This window comes from Mytilus trossulus, chromosome 13 (assembly GCF_036588685.1).
Source record: "Mytilus trossulus isolate FHL-02 chromosome 13, PNRI_Mtr1.1.1.hap1, whole genome shotgun sequence".
NCBI lineage: Eukaryota > Metazoa > Mollusca > Bivalvia > Mytilida > Mytilidae > Mytilus > Mytilus trossulus.
The window spans coordinates 29,816,760-29,840,639 of record NC_086385.1 but is presented as its reverse complement, the minus strand read 5'-3'; the positions used below and the strand labels follow the sequence as shown (position 1 = coordinate 29,840,639).

General features: G+C 32.8%; 1 pseudogene; it reads right to left on the bottom strand.

The window, feature by feature from the left end:
- Positions 1-348: 348 nt before the first annotated feature.
- LOC134695377 (zinc finger protein 493-like) overlaps positions 349-23,880 on the bottom strand; it is a 35,437-nt pseudogene continuing 11,905 nt past the window's right edge.

Genomic DNA, 23,880 nt, shown 5'->3' with positions numbered 1-23,880 from the left:
TATTTTTTATTTTCAGCAATGTTGCCCATCTTTGTTGACAACCAGGGTCAATTGACGAATTTTTCAAAAACCTTATAATGATTATAGTGTAGTTAAATTTGGCACAGAAATGGTAGAGAAGATTTTATGTAAAGTTAACAGACAAACAAAGGATAAAGCTCTTTTCACCTTTTGACCAGTTGAGCTAAATTTTAAGGCAATCCCCCCCCCCTCCAGACATGACAGACTCAGTGAAAGGGGAAAAACATTAAACCCGAGAGATGCATTGCTAAAATCACATTCCAAGTAGAAGTAGTAGTTTATAATAATCATTCATAAATGGTCTGAAGAATTAGAGATGTATTTAACAAATATATTATTCTGGTACATTTGTATAACATCTTGCATACTAACAATGAATCAATCACAGGTATAATTCATTAGGTTTATGTGGTATTTAATCATTATCTGTCTGTAAATCATGTCTGACTTAAACCTTTCCCACATTTATTAGGTTTATCACCAGTATGTGTTCTCATATGTGACTGCAAGTGCTGACTATGACTAAACCCTTTACCACATTCATCACATTTATAAAGTTTATCACCAGTATGTGTTCTCATATGTCTCTGTAATCTATGACTTTGACTAAACCATTTACCACATTCATCACATTTATAGGGTTTATCACCAGTATGTGTTCTCATATGTCTCTGTAATCTATGACTTTGACTAAACCATTTACCACATTCATCACATTTATAGGGTTTATCACCAGTATGTGTTCTCATATGTCTCTGTAATCTATGACTTTGACTAAACCATTTACCACATTCATCACATTTATAGGGTTTATCACCAGTATGTGTTCTCATATGTGACTAAGTTACCACCATCACCAAACCCTTTACCACATTCATCACCTTTATAAGGTTTATCACCAGAATGTGTTCTCATATGTCTCTGCAAGTTACCACCATCACTAAACCCTTTACCACATTCATTACATTTAACTAGAGGCTCTAAAGAGCCTGTGTCGCTCACCTTGGTCTATGTGAATATTAAACAAAGGAAGCAGATGGATTCATGACAAAATTGTGTTTTGGTGATGGTGATGTGTTTGTACATCTTACTTTACTGAACATTCTTGCTGCTTACAATTATCTCTATCTATAATGAATTTGGCCCAGTAGCTTCAGTGGAATATGTTAATAAAAATTTACAAATTTTATGAAAATTGTTAAAAATTGACTATAAAGGGCAATAACTCCTTAGGGGGTCAATTGATCATTTCGGTCACGTTGACTTATTTGTAAATCTTACTTTGCTGAACATTTTTGCTGTTTACAGTTTATCTTTATCTATAATAATATTCAAAATAACCAAAAACAGCAAAATTTCCTTAAAATTACCAATTCAGGGGCAGCAACCCAACAACAGGTTGTCCAATTTCTCTTATAGATCTTCACCTGATAATCAATTTGACCTCTTGTCAGATTTGCTTTAAATGCTTTGGTTTTTGAGTAAGCCAAAAACTGCATTTTACCCCTATGTTCTATTTTTAGCCGTGGTGGACATCTTGGATGGTTGACAGGGTCACGCCACACATTTTTTTAAACTAGATACTCAAAGATGATTGTTGCCAAGTTTAGATTAATTTGGCCAAGTAGTTTTACAGGAGAAGATTTTTGTAAAAGATAACTAAGATTTACGAAAAATGGTTAAAAAAATTGACTATAAAGGGCAATAACTCCTGAAGGAGGCAACTGACCATTTCAGTCATGTCGACTTATTTGTAAATCATACTTTGCTGAACATTATTGCTGTTTACAGTTTATCTCTTATCTATAATAATATTCAAGATAATAACCAAAAACATCAAAATTTCCTTAAAATTACAAATTCAGGGGCAGCAACCAAACAACGGGTTGTTCGATTTGTCTGAAAATTTCAGGACAGATAGATCTTCACCTGATAATCAATTTGACCTCTTGTCCGATTTGCTTTAAATGCTTTGGTTTTTGAGTTATAAGCCAAAAACTGCATTTTACCCCTATGTTCTATTTTTAGCCGTGGTGGCCATCTTGGTTGATTGACAGGGTCACGCCACACATTTTTTAAACTAGATACCCCAATGATGATTGTGGCCAAGTTTAGATTAATTTGGCCAAGTAGTTTCAGAGGAGAAGATTTTTGTAAAAGATAACTAAGATTTATGAAAAATAGATAAAAATTGACTATAAAGGGCAATAACTCCTGAAGGGTCAACTGACCATTTTGGACATGTTGACTTATTTGTAAATCTTACTTTGCTTAACATTATTGCTGTTTACAGTTTATCTCTATCTATAATAATATTCAAGATAATAACCAAAAACATCAAAATTTCCTTGAAATTACAAATTCAGGGGCAGCAACCCAACAACGGGTTGTTTGGTTCGTCTGAAAAATTCAGGGCAGATAGATCTTGACCTTATAAACATGTCAGATTTGCTCTAAATGCTTTGGTTTTTGAGTTATAAGCCAAAAACTGCATTTTACCCCTATGTTCTATTTTTAGCCGTGGCGGCCATCTTGGATGGTTGACCAGGTCACGCCACACATTTTTTAAACTAAATACCCCAATGATAAATGTGGCCAAGTTTGGTTTAATTTGGCCCAGTAGTTTCAGAGGAGAAGATTTTTCTAAAAGCTAACGACGACGGACGACGACACCGGTCGCCGGACGCCAAGTGATGGGCCAGGTGAGCTTAAAAGTTTATCTTCAGTATGCGTTCTCATATGTGTCTGTAAGCTCTGACTCTGACTAAACCCTTTGCCACATTCATCACATTTATAGGGTTTATCACCAGTATGTGTTCTCATATGTGACTGTAAGTTTTGACTCTGACCAAACCCTTTACCACATTCATCACATTTTTAAGGTTTATCACCAGAATGTGTTCTCATATGTTTCTGTAAGTCCCCATTCTGAATAAACCCTTTGCCACATTCATCACATTTATAAGGTTTTTCACCAGTATGTGTTCTCATATGTTTCTGTAAGTCCCCATTCTGAATAAACCCTTTGCCACATTCATCACATTTATAAGGTTTTTCACCAGAATGTGTTCTCATATGTTTCTGTAAGCTATGACTCTGACTAAACCCTTTACCACATTCATCACATTTATAAGGTTAATCACCAGTATGAGTTCTCATATGTTTCTGTAAGTTCTGACTCTGACTAAACCCTTTACCACATTCATCACATTTATAGGGTTTATCACCAGTATGAGTTCTCATATGTGACTGTAAGTTACCACCATCACCAAACCCTTTACCACATTCATCACATTTATAAGGTTTATCACCAGTATGAGTTCTCATATGTGTCTTTAAGTTCTGACTCTGACTAAACCCTTTACCACATTCATCACATTTATAGGGTTTATCACCAGTATGTGTTCTCATATGTGTCTGTAAGTGCTGACTCAGACTAAACCCTTTACCACATTCATCACATTTATAAGGTTTATCACCAGTATGAGTTCTCATATGTGTCTGTAAGTGCTGACTCAGACTAAACCCTTTACCACATTCATCACATTTATAAGGTTTATCACCAGTATGTGTTCTCATATGTTTCTGTAAGTTACTACCATCACTTAACCCTTTACCACATTTATCACATTTATAAGGTTTATCACCTGAATGTGTTCTCATATGAATCTGTAAATTTTGACTCTGACCAAACCCTTTACCACATTCATCACATTTATAAGGTTTGTCACCAGTATGAGTTCTCATATGTCTCTGTAAGTTGTGACTGTTACAAAACCCTTTACCACATTCATCACATTTATAAGGTTTATCACCAGTATGTGTTCTCATATGTTTCTGTAAGTTCTGACTATGACTAAACCCTTTACCACATTCATCACATTTATAAGGTTTATCACCAGTATGAGTTCTCAAATGTGTCTGTAAGTTACTACTATCACTAAACCCTTTACCACATTTATCACATTTATAAGTTTTATCACCAGTATGAGTTCTCATATGTCTCTGTAAGTTTTGACTGTTACAAAACCCTTTACCACATTCATCACATTTATAAGGTTTATCACCAGAATGTGTTCTCGTATGTCTCTGTAAATCCAGATTCTGAATAAACCCTTTACCACATTCATCACATTTATAAGGTTTATCACCAGTATGAGTTCTCATATGTATCTGTAAATTTTGACTCTGACTAAACCCTTTACCATATTCACTAGATTTATAAGGTTTATCACCAGAATGTGTTCTCAAATGTGTCTGTAAATGCTGACTCTTACAAACTCCATTAGCACAGTTACCACATTTACAAGAATTTTCTTTAGTTTGACTTTTCATGTTTTCCTTTGACTGTTGACCAACTGTAAACTGCATATTTGATCTTTGAACTGAACTTGATGAATCTTCATTATGTAATTTGTGTATTGTAAATATGATTTCCTTTATATCCTGTCCATGGCAAATTTTATGATGCTGTTTAGCAATATTACTATGACCAAATGACATACTACAAATACCACATTGATATTGCACTATGATGTTTGTTTTAGATGATGATGGATTTAGCAGCCATTCCAATTTTGTACTGTGATTGTATTTCAAATGATTTGATATATATCTTTCATGGCTGAAGCAAACTGTACACAATGGACACCTATAAATGGCTGAAAAAAAATTCAGAATGAACTTTACATATTTTCAAAACAGAATCAGTGAAGATTTACACGATCAATAATATTTAAAATTTAAAAAAAGACAGAAATAAGTCTATCTTCTTTTATCAAACTTTAAAAACAAGGTAATTAATTATACACCTGAAGTTTTGAGTTTTTTTGGACAAATAGTCACACACAAAAAAATTAAAATACATTGAAAGCTCTGTTGCCATTAAATTACACCGAGAGCAAGTAACTTAGATATCTATAAATCCTAAAACGAGTTAAAATAAAAAATATTGTTAACCAACACTGACTCCCCAATGATTTCTATATCGTTCTGTAATTTACCCTTTCGGGCATGGTATATTCCTTTTTTTTCCTTTTCAATTTACAAATCAAGAATAAGCATTGAATTTTGAATACAACTTGGCATGTTCATTGTTGATAAAAGGATTTGATGTCCCATGTCATATAAAATTATGCCCATGCTGAAATCTCTGACCAACATTCAAAGGCAGACAATATAACACCAAACACAGTTGATATTTGATTATAGTATATAACCAATGTTATTTCAACTGATCAGGTGGAGCTTACGCTTCAATTTGCATAAAGACAGTCTATTTGAAGATGTGTGTGATAAGGATGATGGCTGTTATAATTATTAGTGTCACCAAACCGATATACAAATGAACTATAGTGTATGCTTTGTGACAAATAACTGGACACTTCATTAATGAGTTTATCTTAAACACCTGGTCTTAAATAAGCGTACTGATTAAACCCGCATAGTCAAGTGAAATAAATCAAGTAATACTACTCTCTGAAATATGAAGCTTTATACAAACAGTTTATACATTATATGTCTTAGGCCGTGTTCACACCAAAAGCCATGTACAGTAAACATGTTTACATTTAGTTTACCGTAATGCACACTGGTTTTACATTACATTTGTTCACATCCATACACCTTGTTTAGCTACCTGTACATAAGTTTTGTTCACACTTGTAAACTATGTGTCATTTAAATGTTCATTACGTAGAACCGAATGCAAATTTTTGGGACAGTTTTTCTGGTAGTTTGGGAACAACCGTTTGACTTTAAAAAGAGGGGGGGTCCTTGCTAAATATTTTGATCCCCAATTTGATAAAAAAAAAAATAATATTCCGGTCATACAGATGATAAAAAAAATCGGAATCCAGAGCATCACCCATACATTATAGTGTTAAATATTGTAAAATAAATAAAATTTGATTGCTAGCATGGAAAAAAAACTGAATAAAAACGTTTGCGCGAGAAAAATAATCTGACTCAACCCCAATTTTTAAGTCAGATGGTTGCTCCCTTATGAAAGCCATTTTGAGATATTAGGGATCACTACATTTTTATCTTTTCTGTTTGTTTCAAATGGTATTTCTTCTCCAAGGAGTATTTGGTAAAGGAATAGGGTAACGTTTTTTTTTTTATTTTAAGTGTAATTTGACGGATCTGAGATACTAAACAAACATATCATTTACCTCACACTTTTTTAGTCATGCATTTATACGTGAATCGTTGTTTGAGAAAATACCAGTGGCGAATATCTCTGTGTACGTCAAGTCGATTCGGGAAGACCTTTTCAAATGAATTAGGTAGCAACTATTTATTTCTTCTTTTTTTTTTGGAAAAAGGGGGAGGGTGGTGGCGGGGCGTGGGCTATACATTTTTTTCAGGACAAATTTTGGTGACAAGTCGAAATCAATTTTAGCATTATATATAGTGGCAGCTGAGGGTGAAACAAACATTTTTTTTTTCAGGGCCAAAAACGGGAAACTTTTCTTTTTTCCAAAACAAAAACCATAGCCCACCACCACCCCAACCCCCTGCCTTTATGTTTAATACTCAACTATAATGTCCCCCCCCCCCCCCCCCCCCCCCCCCCCAATCAATTGGTTGCTGCCTTATGGGTTCGGCAATGATGCTGCTTTGTGAGTCTTGATCAGGGGTTAATAAAGTACTTTAAAAAATTTAACAAAAAAAACTGTAAAATTTAGACAACCATTTCTGTAAAGAACTATATACTAATAATTATCAAAAATATCAATTTTACTCAAAAATAGTTTTCTCCTTAAATATATACACGGTAAAACTAATGTCCTAAATGCCTAGTTTTGTGTACACTTAACCTACACAAGGCCTACATTGACTATCGACTGTGTGTAGATAAAACATGATTTAAACTACATGTAAACATTGAGTTTTATCAATGGGAACGCAATTGTGTTTAGTTTACGTGTGAGTTACACTAACACAACACCGAATTTAGGTCAATGTGAACACGGCCTTACTTTTGATACTTTTGTTGCAGACAACACAATAAGACTTAATTACATAACAAGTACACCTACCTTCACCATTGACATATTTTGGTTTTAGTATTGATGTAATATCCAATCGTTCTATTCCAAGATCTTTTCCATAATCCTGGCCATACCACACCAATAATTCGTTTCCTGGCTCTATGTCTTTGAAGCTTCTGTAATATATGTCTCCTTTATACTGATATGCAATCAAATTTTGTTCATCTTCATTTCTTGCGCAGTTCACATATCTCATCCAGTTAGATTTTGATTTGTCTAAAGCATCTATGAAATGATTTGGATCACCATCTAAATATATCTGAAATAAAAACAAGAATGTGTCCATAGTACACGGATGCCCCACTCGCACTATCATTTTCTGTGTTCAGTGGACCATGAAAATTGGGGTCAGAACTTTAATTTGGAATTAAAATTAGAAATATCATGTCATAGGGAACATGTGTACTAAGTTTCAAGTTGATGTAACTTTAACTTCATCAAAAACTACCTTGACCAAAAACTTTATCCTGAATTTTACACTATCATTTTCTATGTTCAGTGGACCATGTAATTGGGGTCAAAACTATAATTTGGCATTAAAATTAGAAAGATCATATCATGGGGAACATGTGTACTAAGTTTAAAATTGATTGGACTTCAACTTCATCAAAAACTACCTCGACCAAAAACTTTAACCTGAAGCGGGACGAACGGACGTACAGACGAACGAACGAACGAAGGTAGGCACAGACCAGAAAACATAATGCCCATCTACTATCGTAGGTGGGGCATAAAAATTATAAATGTGATAGATATATCTAATTTATCATATTATTAGAAGCTTCTAACTAGAGGCTCTAAAGAGACTCAATGTGTTGCTCAACTTGGTCTTTGAGCTTATTAAACAAAGGACAACATGACAAATTTTGTTTTGGTGTTGGTAATGTGTTCGTAGATCTTACTTCACTTGACATTCTTGCTGCTAACAGTTATCTCTATCTATAATTAATTTGGCCCAGAAGTGACAGTTGCAAATAATTTGTAAAAATTTACACAAATTTACAAAACTTACAAAAATTGACTATAAAAGGCAATAACTCCTTATTGATGTTTACTGTTCATCTCTATCTATAATAATATTCAAGATAATAATCAAAAGCTGCAAATTTTTCTTAAAATCAGGGCCAGCAACCCAACAAAAAGTTGTCCGATTGATCTGGAATTTTCAGGGCAAATAGATGTTGACCTAAAGATCAATTTTATTAACAGCAGATTTGCTCTAAATGCTTTAGTTTCAGAGATATGAACCCAAAACTGCATTTTACCCTATGTTCTATTTTTAGCATGCTGATTGTAGCCAAGTTTGTCTCAGTTGTTTCAGGAGAAGATTTTTGTAAAAGAATACATAAACTTACAAAAATTGTTAAATTTGATTTTAAATGGCAATAACTCCTTATGGGGTAAATTCACCATTTTGGTCATGTTGACTTATTTGTAGATCTTACTTTGTTGAACATTATTGCTGTTTACAGTTTATCTCTATCTATAGAACTGTAAATTCAGAAATTATTGCGAGGTTTTTATCATAGCGAAAAATGCGACAGAGTTGTAAACGCAATAATTGAAACTCACATTTTGAAATATTTTATTTAAATTAAACTGGATTTTTCTCAAAATCGTAAAAATTAAAATCACTTTTAACCCTTTCGCCGATGAGTCCTGGTTTACCGGGATTCACGCTTCAGACAGCTGACGATGAGTCCCGTTTGGAATACTTCTTTTATGTTTCCCGCTTAAAACAGTGCAAACATGAGTTATCTTTCTTTGATGAATACCCAGATGAAAGTGTAAACATGGCGGTTCCGTTTGTTGAAAACCGTGTAAAAATCAGAGGAAATTTACGGAAATTACGAGAATTTGAAATGAGGGAACATTTTTTTGGAAAAAATATGGAAGAATTGAAGACAAACTAGTATACTTTTTTGACATAAAATATTGTTTTATGTACAAAACACTTGGAATGGACATTGTTCAGTGTGATGAATTCGTACAGCCTCATAATTTTTTTTCAAAATTTTGCCGATTTGGGTTTGAAAATTACAATTTGGGGTAAAAGAGCAGAATTTTGAGAATTTCAACAAAATAATGCCGAAAATTTGAAAATTTGAATATTTTATGAAGAAAAAATTATTAAAACATTAACAAAACTGTGAACATGATGTTAGTGAATGAAATGAATACACAAATAACTACAAACATGTTTTTATTGACATTTATTATGAAGATATCCCACGAGTAATAATAGCCAGGGAAGCCTTCGTCTCAGAGTAGCTACTAGCTTCTGTCTGGGCAGCAATTGGTGAAAGGGTTTAGTCTAAACTGACAAAATTGCAATAATTTCTGAATTTAAAGTACTATTCAAGATAAATAACCAAAACAGGCAAAATTTCCTTAAAATTTCCAATTCAGGGGTAGTAACCCAACAAAGGGTTGTCCGATTAAATGTCTGAAAATTTCACCACAGATAGAAATTGACCTAATAAACACTTTTGACCCCATGTCAGATTTGCTCTTAATGCTTTGGTTTCCGAGATATAAGGCCACGGTTTTTTAATTTGTTGGTTTACGGATTTTCTCCATGAAAAAGTCGGGTCGGTCGGTCGGAAAAAAAAAGAAAAAAAAAGATCTTTGAAGACAGAAAACTGATATGCAAAATAAAAATATATTTCACCATTCTAATAATATGTTTGAAAAACAGATTCACGTCAGTTTTTTGACTTAGCTTTAAATCAAAACTTGGTGAAAAATAATAAGCACGAAAACAGATAAAGAAAGAAAAAAGTAAAAACGTCGTACGAAAATAAGTTCCAACACACGACGTGTCAAAAACGTAATAGACTCGTCCACTGGAAAAACGAGAATATCAGGTTAAATAATCTGTTGTCATGCATTCCCGTTTTTTATCCAAATGGACGATATTTTTTTATTATCTATAAAACAAGAAAATATCAAATGATTTGTTAAAATTCAGTATTTTAACTTGATGTCTTGAACTTCCACCTGTCCACATTTGGACAAGTCTATTTATATGAGAACATGCATCTTACGGACTGGTGACAAATAAGGGAAACGAACTTATTGTGTAATTGGTTTTAAACACAGGTTTCGTTCCGCAAAATTATTTGCGCAAACGACATTTCTGACAAGGTCATTAATAATTGATTTGTCTATTTTTAGAAACATAAACTGAAAGTTTCATTTTTCACAACAGAAAGTGTCATCACTTCTGTTAGTGATTAATGCATTTCATTTCATGAAAAAGGATATTTTAATTATTTTTCAGGGATAATGCATTTGTAAGGGTCAGCGAAAATAAAAATCAAAGAGCTGATAGCTCTGAGGTGGAAGAAGGTGAATAAAAGGTAACTTGAATTACCATAAAAGCAGCCCCACTAACCCAGGCTGCTTTTTTCTATTATGTACTTTTTTTTTCTTAAGTCTGTTTGCATGATTCTTTTTTTTCTTTTTTTTTTTTTTTTTTTTTTTTTAATTTTTATTATTTATAACTTCCAATTTACAACAAAATATACACAAATATAATAGCAATATATAATATATAAATCTATAGATATTATCTAATCAAAACAACTGTCTATTAGGAAGCAATTTTAAAAAATAATATTTTTAAATACAAATATAAGATAAAGAGTAAAGCAGTTTGAACACCGGAGAGAGAGAGAGGGAGAGAGAGAGAAAGAGAAAGAGAGTGAGAGTGAGAGAGAAGAGTGTGATGAGTTTTCAATATAATTCATCTAGAAATTGAATTCTATTTTAGTATAGTAAATACAGCATTTTCATTTATAACATGTATAATATTGAATGTAAAGTATATACATTTTTGTATTTAACTAAGTATTATATCAAAAACATTCCATTCTCTGAGAAACTGATGTTCACATTTGTTTTTCATAGCAATATTTTTGTCCATTGCATACACATATTTCATCTTTTCTTTTACTGAGTTTAATGTAAGATTTTTTTTAAAACATCTAGAATTATAAATATATTGCTTTATGGTAAGAAAAATAGTATTCTCTGCATTGCCTTTTGATATTTTTGCAGAGTTACCAAACAAAAAAACTTCTTGTGTAAAAAGTACACTAATTCCATTGGTCAGAAACCAATTTTCAATCTGTTCTAATAATAATTGTGTATGTTCACATTCCCAAAATAAATGTTCTAATGTTTCAATTTCTCTATTACAAAAAGTACAATTTGGATTATCATAAATCTTAATTTTATGAAGAAATTTGTTTGTAGCTAAGATTCAATGATTGAATCTATACTGTAGCCACTGTAACTTAGTATTATTTGTGACAACAAATGGCAGTTTATAAAAAAAATTCCAATGATTTTGATCAAAGCCAAAAATTTCAGTCCATTTTAACCGACTAGTGGGAACACTTCCATTTTTATTTAAAACAATATACATATCTTTAGATCCTTTTGAACTTTTAACTAGCCTTTTAATAGCAGATGGAATTAAAGGTAGTTCTAATTTGTGATTTTTTCCCACAAATGATTTTGATGCTTGATGTATAGCAGATATAATACTATTATATCTCATGAAATTCACATTTATCTGATACATTTCTTCTATTTTTTGATGAGAGAAAAAGGTCCCATCTTCATTTACAATATCATTTATAAATCTTATACCATTTTCAAACCAATCTTTATAAAAAATAGGTTTATTTGCTACCTTTATATTATTGTTAAGCCAGATTGGACTAGCAAGAAAGCATTCCCAACTGTCATATTCTTCTTTTTCTCTAAGAAGTTGCCATGCTTTAAGAACATCTTGCCAAAATTTATTTTTGATATGTTGTTGTAATTTTTGGATATAAACACTTCCATAACCATAAAATTTTTCAAGTTCTACATGAACGTTTGACAAAAAAACATTCTGCCATTTGTTGTCTGTTTTAAATAATCTCCTTATCCATGTACACTTCAGTGCTAAAATAAATGCACTAAGATTTATCATTTTGAGTCCACCATCTTCAATATCATTTTGTAAAACATCTCTTTTAATTCTATCAATTGGTGAACTCCATATAAAATTGTACATAAGTTGAATAACATTTTTTAAAATATCATCACTTGGAATTGGTAAGGATATAAACAAATGATTTAAAATAGGCAATATCAATGTCTTTACTACAGTAATTCTACCAATAACAGTAAGATTTCGTTTTGACCATTGTCTTATTACACATTTAATTTGTACAATTTTTTCATCATAATTAATTTTTACAATTCTATCAAGATTAACATCAAAGCTTATACCTATTACCTTAAAACATGTTTCTCCCCATGTAAGGTTTCTATTTTGGCATAATACCTCATTACTATACTTTTTATTTCCTATCCAAATAACTTGTGTTTTAGAAAAATTAATGTTTAAACCAGATATATTTCCAAACCAATCTAATTCATTTAATGCTTCATTCAAAGATTCTTCTTTACCATCTAAAATAAGAGATGTGTCATCAGCAAATTGTGAAAGTTTGTGCTCAACTTGCGTAATTGTAATACCATTTATTTTATCATTATTTCTTATTTTTAGTGCTAATATCTCAGCACAGAGAATAAAAATATAATGCGACAAGGGATCACCTTGTCTACAGCCTCGTTCTATAGAAAAAAATTCTGATAGATGTCCTCCCTGGTTAACAGCTGATTTGATATTGTTATAAAAAACTTTAACCCAATTTATTATTGATTCTCCAAAATTGAACAACTTCAAGACACTAGTTAAAAATTCCCAAGAAATCGAATCAAATGCCTTTTCGAAATCAATGAGCAGCAAAAGTCCTGGTATATCTTTTTCCTCTGTAAATTGCATGATATCATAAATTAAAAGAAGATTTTCTCCAATATATCTTCCACTAATAAATCCAGTTTGGTCGAAATCTATCAGTTTATCTAAAACTGTTTTAAAGCGTTTTGCTATAACTCCAGAGCCAATTTTATAAACTGTATTTAATAAAGATATAGGTCGCCAATTTTTTAAGAAATGTCTAGGCTTATTTCCTTTCGGCAGGCATGTAATGATTCCTTGTTTTTGCGTAACAGATAGTTCACCAATCTCAGTACTGTAGTTCAAGGAGTCGACAACAAAAATTTTCAAATCTTTCCAAAAAAAATTTAAGAACTCTGTGGAGAAACCATCAGGTCCTGGTGTTTTATTATTTTTCATATTTTTCAATATCAAACCAGCTTCTTCAATTGTTATTTCTCCTTCAAGATTTTTTTTCTCATCATCAGTTAGTTTTTTAAATTTTTTATCTTTTAATCCTTCTTTAAGTTTACTGAATTTATCTCCCTTTGACTTGTCTTTATTCTTGTATAAATTTTCATAAAAAGATTTTACTTCTTTTAAAATATCTTTTTGTTTTGAAATTACATCTCCATTTTCTTTTTCTACTTTTGGTATTATCTTATTTGTAAAATTTTTTGATTCTAGCCCACAAAAATAGCTAGTAGGTTTTTCACCCTCTTCTACCCATTGTATTCTTGATCGAATTATCTTCCCTTTAATTTTTTCTTTTCTTATATTTTCTAATTCACATTTTTTATTTTCCAAAATCTGTATTGAACCTTCATCTACCTTTTCTTCCAAAATAAGAATTTCATTTCTAAGATCTTTCTCTTGTTTTTCTTTTACCTTTTTCTTATTCTGTTTGCATGATTCTAGTTATTAAATCGGTAGAAAAGATATATATGTAGCTAGAAGACCATGCAGACCAGGGTTTATTTTCTAGAGTAAGAATATTAGATGCTTGTTGAAATTAAATTTCCAATTTTGAATTATGCACAAAGATGGACCTTTAACAGGTTGGGAACAACACTCCAAATGAGGGGTAACCTTACTGGAAGATCATTACAACCCACTGTAAAAAATGAGCACAAAAAAAATTCATTTATATTCATATTATTTGATGAAACTTTTCCCCAAGAACTAAGCATCCATTAAGTACTGAATGGTCAACACATGTCAAAAGAATTTTCTGTTGTTTCTAAACTTATGTCTTCTTTAGTAATTTGACCCCTCATTTAGAAAGGTTGTTCCAAATATAATGAATTTTCCCACTTTTGATAGAAATAGAATAGAAATCTTAAAAATGTTCTTTATTTTTTTCAACAGTAAAATGACCCCTTGTTTTAGGGACAGTCCCTCATTTAAAGGACACCACTCATAATTTATGGTCCCAACCTGAATACAAAAATAAAATATGTTACAACCAGTATTATGTCAATAAATTGTCAATAAATTAGTGAAAAAAAACACTATTTACTATATTTTATCTTTATATGTTTATGGTAGTACAGCAGACTCCGGCCAATGGGATACCCAAATTGTCAGCTAAAAATATCCGATTACCCAATATATTTAATTAGAAGTCGGATGAATGTATATTCATTGAATATTCTACAATAATAAGTAGATTTATTGCTTAATATGTGAAAGGGCTGGAGGATTGATGGAGTGATTTTTATCAATAACATCATCACAATGTTTGCGAAAAAAAATTATCAGCTGATTATGTAGCTAATGAATAAATTTGTTTCCACTTGCAGTTTTTAAATCCTATATTTATTAAAATCAATCAAATGTCCTGAAGTATTTATGTTAATTAATATCTTCCATCCATAGTTTGTCTTTACTTGTTTAGTAAACAAATTATTTACATTTTCACACAGGTAAACTAATTTGGCTATAAATAGATCAAAGCATGTCTGTATAGAATCTCTATTAATCCACATCACTAGTCCCCCCCAATCCTCCCTATATATTGCTCCTTAATCTATTTAGGGACTATGTTGTGAATACTAAGATACTTTCCCTTTTTGGGGCCCAAACCAAACGCTGAAAAGATACAGTGCAAATGAAGCATCTGTTTCACACTAATCAGAGATCAGTAAGGGGCCCAAGATATGTTAACCAGTTCTTAGTTAGAAGTATAAACTGAACAAACACAGGTTTGGGACATAGAACCACAGTTTAATATTTTCTTTGCATATCAATAAAGCAATACATGTAAACATAATTACAAACAAAGCAAATTCCAGTTGAAAATCTGTGGTACTCCTAACACAAAGTACATAATAACTGTGAGTTCTTTTGAAAACATTACTACTCTATTTATTAACAATATATTTTAATAAACATAATAAAAGGCTGAAATGACAAAGCAATAAAGTAAAAACTATCCTCTAGGGAGCGGAGGGTGGGAATAAATAATTTCCCAGAAAATTAGAATGTCTGCTCCAAGCAAGCGTTGCTTTCAGAATAATTATGTGCTTGTGCCTAAAACAAACGCCCTGTTAATTAAGCGCTGATTGGTTAATTCAAATGCAGTGTTAATTTTGATTGGTTAATTAGGATAATCTCGAAAAGCAATTAGTAAACGAGATTTCACATGCAGCAGCAACTGGGGAACCCCTAAGCTGATTGGATCAAATAGCAGACAGGGATTCCCAATTAAAATTAAATGTAACAGCATTGCACAAAAACGTATTGTGTATTAATAATCTATTTATACAAAATAGTTTTATTTATCCACATTACTAGTCCCCTCCAATCCTCCCTATATATTGCTCCTTAATCTATTTAGGGACTATGTTGTGAATACTAAGATACTTTCCCTTTTTGGGGCCCGAACCAAACGCTGAAAAGATACAGTGCAAATGAAGCATCTGTTTCACACTAATCAGAGATCAGTAAGGGGCCAAAGATATGTTAACCAGTTCTTAGTTAGAAGTATAAACTGAACAAACACAGGTTTGGGACAAAGAACCACAGTTTAATATTTTCTTTGCATATCAATAAAGCAATACATGTAAACATAATTACAAACAAAGCAAATTCCAGTTGAAAATCTGTGGTACTCCAAAGTAAAACCCCAAACCTGTGTAAAGGTAGAAAGTAGGACATGCGTTAGAAAATGCTAAGACTGATCCCATGGAAAACTGAAGAAAAAACTTGACCTGTCACGACTGTGTGCCTGTAAGCCTAAAGATGAGAAAGCGCAGAGAAAGACAGGACATGTGAGGAACAAGGTGATGTACATACAAAGGGGTGGATAGGCATTCCTTCATAAAAAATTGACATAACTTTAATTCATGCAATCTGGAAATAGCATCCTCTAAAACATTTTGCTTCCCTGGTAAATGAATTGCGACCAGATGAAAATTATTAGCAGCAGATAGCCAAAACAATTCACGCAAAAAGGACATCAAAAGTTTGTTCCTTGAGGTACACTTATTGATACAGGCAACAGTTGATGCATTATCACAATAAATAAATACACGCCTATTTTGCCAGCACTTAGCCCAACGTTTGACTGCCAAAGCCACTGCAAGTGCTTCTTGCTCATTTATATGCAAAGATTGCGCAAATGGGAAATCCTCTTTCCAATTGACATAAAACCAATCAGTACCAAAATCCCCACCTGCACCTGTATTGAAAGCATCTGTGTAAATTGAGGTGACAGGGTTAGTATTGAGTAAGACGGATTTTCCATTGAAAGTTGCCATAAAATTATACCACCAATGGATATCATGCAAAATATCGCCGCTTAAGCGCATTTTGTGCCTGTCATGCTTGAGCTGCATTATGCTGTCAATGATTCTCCGGAGAAAAACTCTCCCGCCATGAACCACTAACGAAGCCCAGTTTAGCTTGCCTGCCTGGGACTGCAATTGTTTCTTAGAAACATGCTTGCGCTGCTGAAAGCTTGCTAGTTCCCGCCTTAATTCATCAAGTTTTTTAATAGGTAATCTTAATTCCAATGTTGTGGAGTCTATCTCCACGCCTAGAAATACTAATTTCTGGCAAGGGTCAACAACCTTGGACCAACTAATAGAAAAACCTAACTTGTGCAGCAAGTAAATTAAAATTCTAAGTGCATGTGCACAGCGCTGCTTTGTTTTTTCGCAAATGAAAAAATCATCCAAATAAGCTATAATGGTAAAACGTCTGCGTGACATCATGCGCCGAATAGCCTGTGATAGCCTATGAAAAATACCTGGTGCAAGTTTTGAACCAAAGGGTAATTTTTTATCAATAAAGGTACGGGTCTGACCATCAGGAAAAGTCCACCGTAAACCAGTGACCTGTTGACTATGGGAACTAATGCTAACTGATCTATAAGCCGATTTTAAATCGACTTTGGCCATGAAACAATTTTTTGTGACTAATTTTGCTGCATCATCAACAGATTGAAACTTTTGTTTTTCTACATCCCCTGCAAAATCATTTACAGCAGATCCAAGTGGTCTGCTGCAGTCGTGAATTATCCTTACACCCCCATCAGATTTTGGAATAATACCTAAAGGGCTAATAATTTTAGGTGTGGACTTAGCAAACTCATAATTTCCATTTTCAATTTCAGTCAAAATCTGTTGATGAGCTTTGTTATATAAAGGACTTGAAGGATTAGCTGAAGGGTGATTTTTTGCCGAAATGTGTGATGAAGCCAAATTATCTTGAACAATGTCGAACCCATTTTTTATGCCTTGCAAAAGAAAATCTTTATCAACATCATTTTTAAGTTCATCATGCCAAACATTATACACCAAGTCACGCACAGGCTTTACCTTTATCCGTTTTTTGGATGGGCAAAGGCTTGGTGTTGGGCACCACAACCTTGAATTGAACAAATATGAACATAGCGACAGTTAGGAAATGAGCAACCTTTCCTACTGTTAAAACTTTTGCAAATTTCATTTCCTTCTACAGAGTGTGAAGTATACTTGGAATAGTCCTGTTGCTGTTTATTTGCATTCTTAAATATTGGACCAGATGCCTGAGATTTATTGTATACAGCTTTAGGTCGTAAGTTAACTGACTGCAAATAGTTATCAAAAGTACCAGGATTTTAATTTTATACGCCAGACGCGCGTTTCGTCTACATAAGACTCATCAGTGACGCTCAGATCAAAATAGTTAAAAAGCCAAACAAATACAAAGTTGAAGAGCATTGAGGACCCAAAATTCCAAAAAGTTGTGCCAAATACGGCTAAGGTAATCTACTCCTGGGGTAAGAAAATCCTTAGTTTTTCGAAAATTTCAAAGTTTGCAAATGAGGAATGTCAGTACCCCATCTAAAAGTATGCTGCTTTTGAAGCCTACGATATTCTCTATCAAAAAAAAGTACTGACACAAACTCGCATGAAGAAACTAACTGGTAAAATCTCATGGTATATGATAAATAATCGAGGATCTGTGTCTGTGTCAGTTCTCCAGTTCTGAGCAGCTTGTACATTATTGACAAGTTTGCCCTAGACCATTGACACAGAGATTCAAGTTTTGGCCTTAATGGCCCAGACTTAAACACTAGTTGCCCCCCTGATGCATGGGAAATAAGACGCTCTTCAGGCATACTGGTCCCCCCTATATCATTACCAACAAAATCTATAATATCTAAATAATTAACTTTACTGTCTATGTTTGAATGTTTCAAATAAATTTGCGGATCCTGCCAAGATAGAATAGAGTTAATGCCAGTGTTACCTAAATTGGTTACGGAATTGTCACTTTCATTCGAATTTCCCGCAATGTTATGGTTTTGACGTCCATCCAATAAGCCAGAGGAATGTATATTGTGTTTGCTGTGCCGTAAGCTGTTGCAATACAGCATTAACGTAAGCATCATCTGTGTTTGTTTGCTTTCCGCCATCTTTAAGATGCTCATGGGCGCCGCCATCTTTGTTCACAGTACTTCCGTCGTCGCCATCTTGTAATGCGCATGCACCAGAATTTGATACTGCCGGAAGTCTAGAATTTGCCGCCATTCTCTCGCTTGGCGAAAAGTCTTTCTTAAATGTTTTTGCTACTGCTCGGAGTAATAACTTTCGTTGGCCTATCGGAATACTCGAGTTATCCAAATCTTCCTTTTCAATCAACGCAACGGCCTCCATGCTGTCAAATCCAAGTTCTAGCATTTCATTTGCGGTGGCTGTGTTTAGCTTCATCACTTCGGCCCACCCCATTAATTTATCGGACTGGTGATTGGTTCCCGTCCTAAATGAAATATCTTCGTCATCAGACTTGATGGAAAGACAGTTTATTGAAAAAAAACAGTTTATAGCAATTATAAATCGTGCCGTTAAATTCTCTTGGAATACGAATTAATCCTGTTACGCCGGGTCGTCAGAAGCACAAAACTCGTAGCTTTGGAATAAACCAGCCATCTCACGCTGCTGCAGATGAGATTCCGCAATGAAAGTTAAACAGACAAAGCCGATTCTGCTTCCTGATTGTATTTTATTTTGTCCATGTCGTAACATCAATTTTGACATTAAAAAACTAATTGGGAATGTTATTAATGCAAAATCACTTCGTATACGTTTCCTAAACGTTCACATATATAATATGGTTAATTTCCACATTGAAAACTTATATCCGTTCATGATTTTTATAAATAAATAATTTCCCAGAAAATTAGAATGTCTGCTCCAAGCAAGCGTTGCTTTCAGAATAATTATGTGCTTGTGCCTAAAACAAAAGCCCTGTTAATTAAGCGCTGATTGGTTAATTCAAATGCAGTGTAAATTTTGATTGGTTAATTAGGATAATCTCGAAAAGCAATTAGTAAACGAGATTTCACATGCAACAGCAACTGGGGAACCCCTAAGCTGATTGGACCAAATAGCAGACAGGGATTCCCAATTAAAATTATATGTAACAGCATTGCACAAAAACGTATTGTGTATTAATAATCTATTTATACAAAATAGTTCCAATCTAAAATCGTAATTGTTACAATTTTATTTCTTTAAATATAATCAAATTTAAATTTATGAAAATATTCATGATTGATAAAATAGTGTTGCTTAAAGTTTACGCTTTCGGAAATTATTTATGTTTAGGTCATGGTTCTAGAGGCTTCTTCACATAGTTGTAAACAAACCAATATGGCCACCACACATTATTACCTTTGCACATGTGAAAACAATATTTCTGACAAAAGTCAGATTTCTCTTGTCAAAGGGGATTTATATTGCAATAAATTATTCAGAAGATTCAAGAAGGTACATTCAATTTCAATTATTTTTCTTTTTCTATGAGCCTTTATAGTTTAATCAAATTCTCCAAACAGCAACGTACTGCTCTTGTCAACTGAGTCTTGAATAATTTTATAAATAGATTCAAACCATTTGAAGTAGAAGGGCATCTAATTCACATGACAAAGAAAAACAATGAATAAAGACAACAATTTAATAAGAAATAGATCCTTTTTATTTATAAAAAAAAACAAAATCTTCTTGTCTACAGGATTGCAAATTGGTAACTTCCATACATGTGATGGACTGTGAAACTTAGATCAGGAGATTTGGAAATATTGGTCAGGAGATTAGGACTCAGATCAGGAGGTTTTTTATCGACATAAATTTTGTCGTAAATGTAACCATATGAAGTAGAAATTGTGTTTTTTCTACAAATTGTAATATGTTTAAAGTACCCTTATTGCCTTTCTATTTGAATAAAATAAAATATTAAGAAGAATCTGTTTCCTGTTTAGTTTTGTTTTGTTTTTGATAAATGATTGTTCACTGCTTGCAAATAAATCATTATATTTATCTATCTTATCTGTATAGATTTTTATTCATGTCTCCATCTCCTTATCATTGGTAAATGTATAGACAAATAAGAAAGAAATAAGCTCTACATGTTTGTTTGCAACATCATAAATTAATTTAAAAAAATAACAAACCCTAACAGTAGTACTGCATGGCTTTTAAGCATTATGACAGTCTTATTTGCAGAAAACTTAAGAGACTAGCTTACACAATAAAATCTTATATACATTTTAACATCTACAATTCTCAAACCCAAGGGTTTATAATCCTAATTAAACTAACTAATAATTTATTAGTCTAAACGTACATATTGTATGTTCCAAACACATAAATAAGAAACAGATTTATAATATAAACTTCAATTTAATCCTTGAAAGGAGGTCTAGATTGCTAAAATAATTTATAAATTTATATTTTTTTATTTGTCCCAAAACATTTAAATTCATTTAATCAACATTCGTTTATGATTATTTTATTAAAATATTAATCATTTATAGTCTTTTTACAATTCACATTTTTAAAAGCAAAATAACTGAAAACAGGATAAAACAAAGGGAAGTAACAAAAATGTATTTCAATATTTCCAATACACATCGTTTTTATAACACAACGGCAGTTAGCCAGAGGTAAACATTGTTGATTACCAGTATGTTTGACACCCCAGCTGTCAAGTGAAGCCAATTAATTATACATCTTCTTTGATGTACAGGTAAAATTTAACACAGGTGTCAATATTACACCCGTAGAGTAGTAAGAAATGATCAAATATGGCGTCTGAAAAATTTCATTCATGAAATATTTCATACACGGGAGTTTTTTCTCCTGAACGGGAGGACGGGAGGAGACCTCTGAAAACGGGAGTTTTGTACTCCCGTCGGGAGGTTCACATGTATGAACTTCAAGGGCGAACTTGTTAACAGGGCGAGTTGTCCCGATACCAAATTCATGCATGCGTAATACAAATATCTACAGTAAAAACATCCGGTTACAAGTAAACAAATAACGTTCATGTGGATATTAGATGAAATCTAATAATTTACATAAATAAAAGGGTCATATTTACGATAGTGATTGTTTTTCAATCCTAATTTACAAATTAAATGATTCAGATGCTTAATCATGTGTAAAAATCAGTTCTAGGAATCTTAAGTTGTTATGAAATTGTAATACACAGAAACGAATGCGGCATACGGAGGCTCAATTTTAATGGTCAGCCCCTAAGGTCTTCAGAAGACTTGACGTCTTCTTCCACCAAAAAGCCTGAAAATTCTATTTTATTTTTATTTTGGAAATCGGCAAAATCGGGTCGGCAGATCCGTAAACCAACAAATTAAAAAATCCTGGCCTAAGCCAAAATCCTATGTTCTATTTTAAGCCATGGGGGGCCATCTTTGTTGGTTGGCCCGGTCATCAGACATTTTTAAACTAAATACTCCAATGATGATTGTTGCCCAGTTTGGTTAGATTTGGCACAGTGGTTTCAGAGAAGAAGAGTTTTGTAAAGTTAAGGACAGACGAGAGACAACAGAGGCTAAGTGATGAGAAAAGTTCACTTGGCCCTTTTGAGCCAGTTGAGCTAAAAAAAAAAAGGCAGTGCCTTCCAATCCCCCTCAATTATTTTTGTTCACTCTTTTTTATCATTTCAGAGTATTATGGGGATCCCTGTCAAAACATATCAGAATTTGTATGATTTTTTATCCATAATGTAAATGTAGTAATGTTGTAGCATTCAGTGTTTACAAATTAACTTCACTTATCTGTATATTTGCTATTTACACGTGACTTTTCCTTCCTTCGCATTTCTCTTTTTTTCTAAACAGGCAAAACAATTTTACATTTAAATTATTTATAATAAATTAACAACCTGCCAAGCATATCCAGTATAATGAGCTATTTCAGCATCCCTGGTTATCTCCCCTTGATAAGGTCCAAATTTGCATCTGCTCTGAAATGTTTTATCTGCAAAGACACCTAGTCCTGCATTAGGTATTCTTGACTCTTTAACAGACAATCCATCAGGTAAAGTGTTGACTGCTCGACTTTCATCTGTAGAAGTGGTCTACAAATAATTTAAGATAAAATGAATGCAGTTAATAAAATAAATCCAATTCTTGATCAAATGCAGTATATCATAAACTAAGTCTTCTGTGCATGATGTTGTCATTTGTTACCATCCATTTTGTATAATCATCAACAAAATATTCTCTCGGTCAATGTTGTGCAGACCATCTTTTTTCTTAAAAAAAATTCCAATATCTGCATTCTTTGATTGTTAAAACCTAGTCTATTTCACAAATAATATATGTATCAACTAAGTCAATCAATAATTTTTGGCATATAATCAACTATACAGTCTGTGCCAAAAACTATTTGAAGCACTAGCCCTGTGGGCTAGTAAAAAAAAAATAATTTCTAGCCCGAATTTCTATGTACTGGACCGGATAAAATCTGTGTCACAGGTTGAGGATCACAAAGTGATCCGAACCTGCTAGGGGGGTTTGGGGGCATGCTCCCCCATGAAAATTTTGGAATATTAGATGTAAAATCCTGCATTCTGAGGTTATATTTTTGTATCTGGAAGTGTATATAACTTTTCAAAAATATAGATAAAAAGTAAAGTCTTAGATGCATTATTAGTTAGTCTTAGATGCATGATTTTTTATTTGTTGTTAGTGGCTTTGAACTAGCTGTCAGATAACTGCGAGTATATCAGGTCTGTTCCTAGTGTCTTTTTGTTGTCAGGATGTACATGTCTACTTGTATTTTTGTCCATCTGTTGAGTTAAGCCTTTTTCAACTTATTTTTATAGTTCGTTCTTATGTTGTACTGTTATCTCCATGTAAAATAAAAAATTCTGCTTTCCAATTCCATAAAAAAAAACCTTCTCAAAACTGTTGACAAGAATTTAAGACAGCTGTTTAAATTAATTTCTCATTCAAATTTGACTTTGGAAGTTAAAGAGATCATCCTTTCTGATGCAGACCAAGAAAGGAAAAAAATCAATCAGTTAAAATTTTATTCTTCATGATTTTTCATATTATTTTTCAATTTGCTGAACAACTCCAGTTCAAATACAAATTTGCCTCCTTTTCCGTGCTCCTTACAGAAGCTACTTCCACAACATAACTAGATTCTCGTACTGGAGCCAGGGTTATAGTGGGGACTGAGGGAGTGAGGGACGACCGTCTGTCTAATGGCAATGGGTTATAAATTC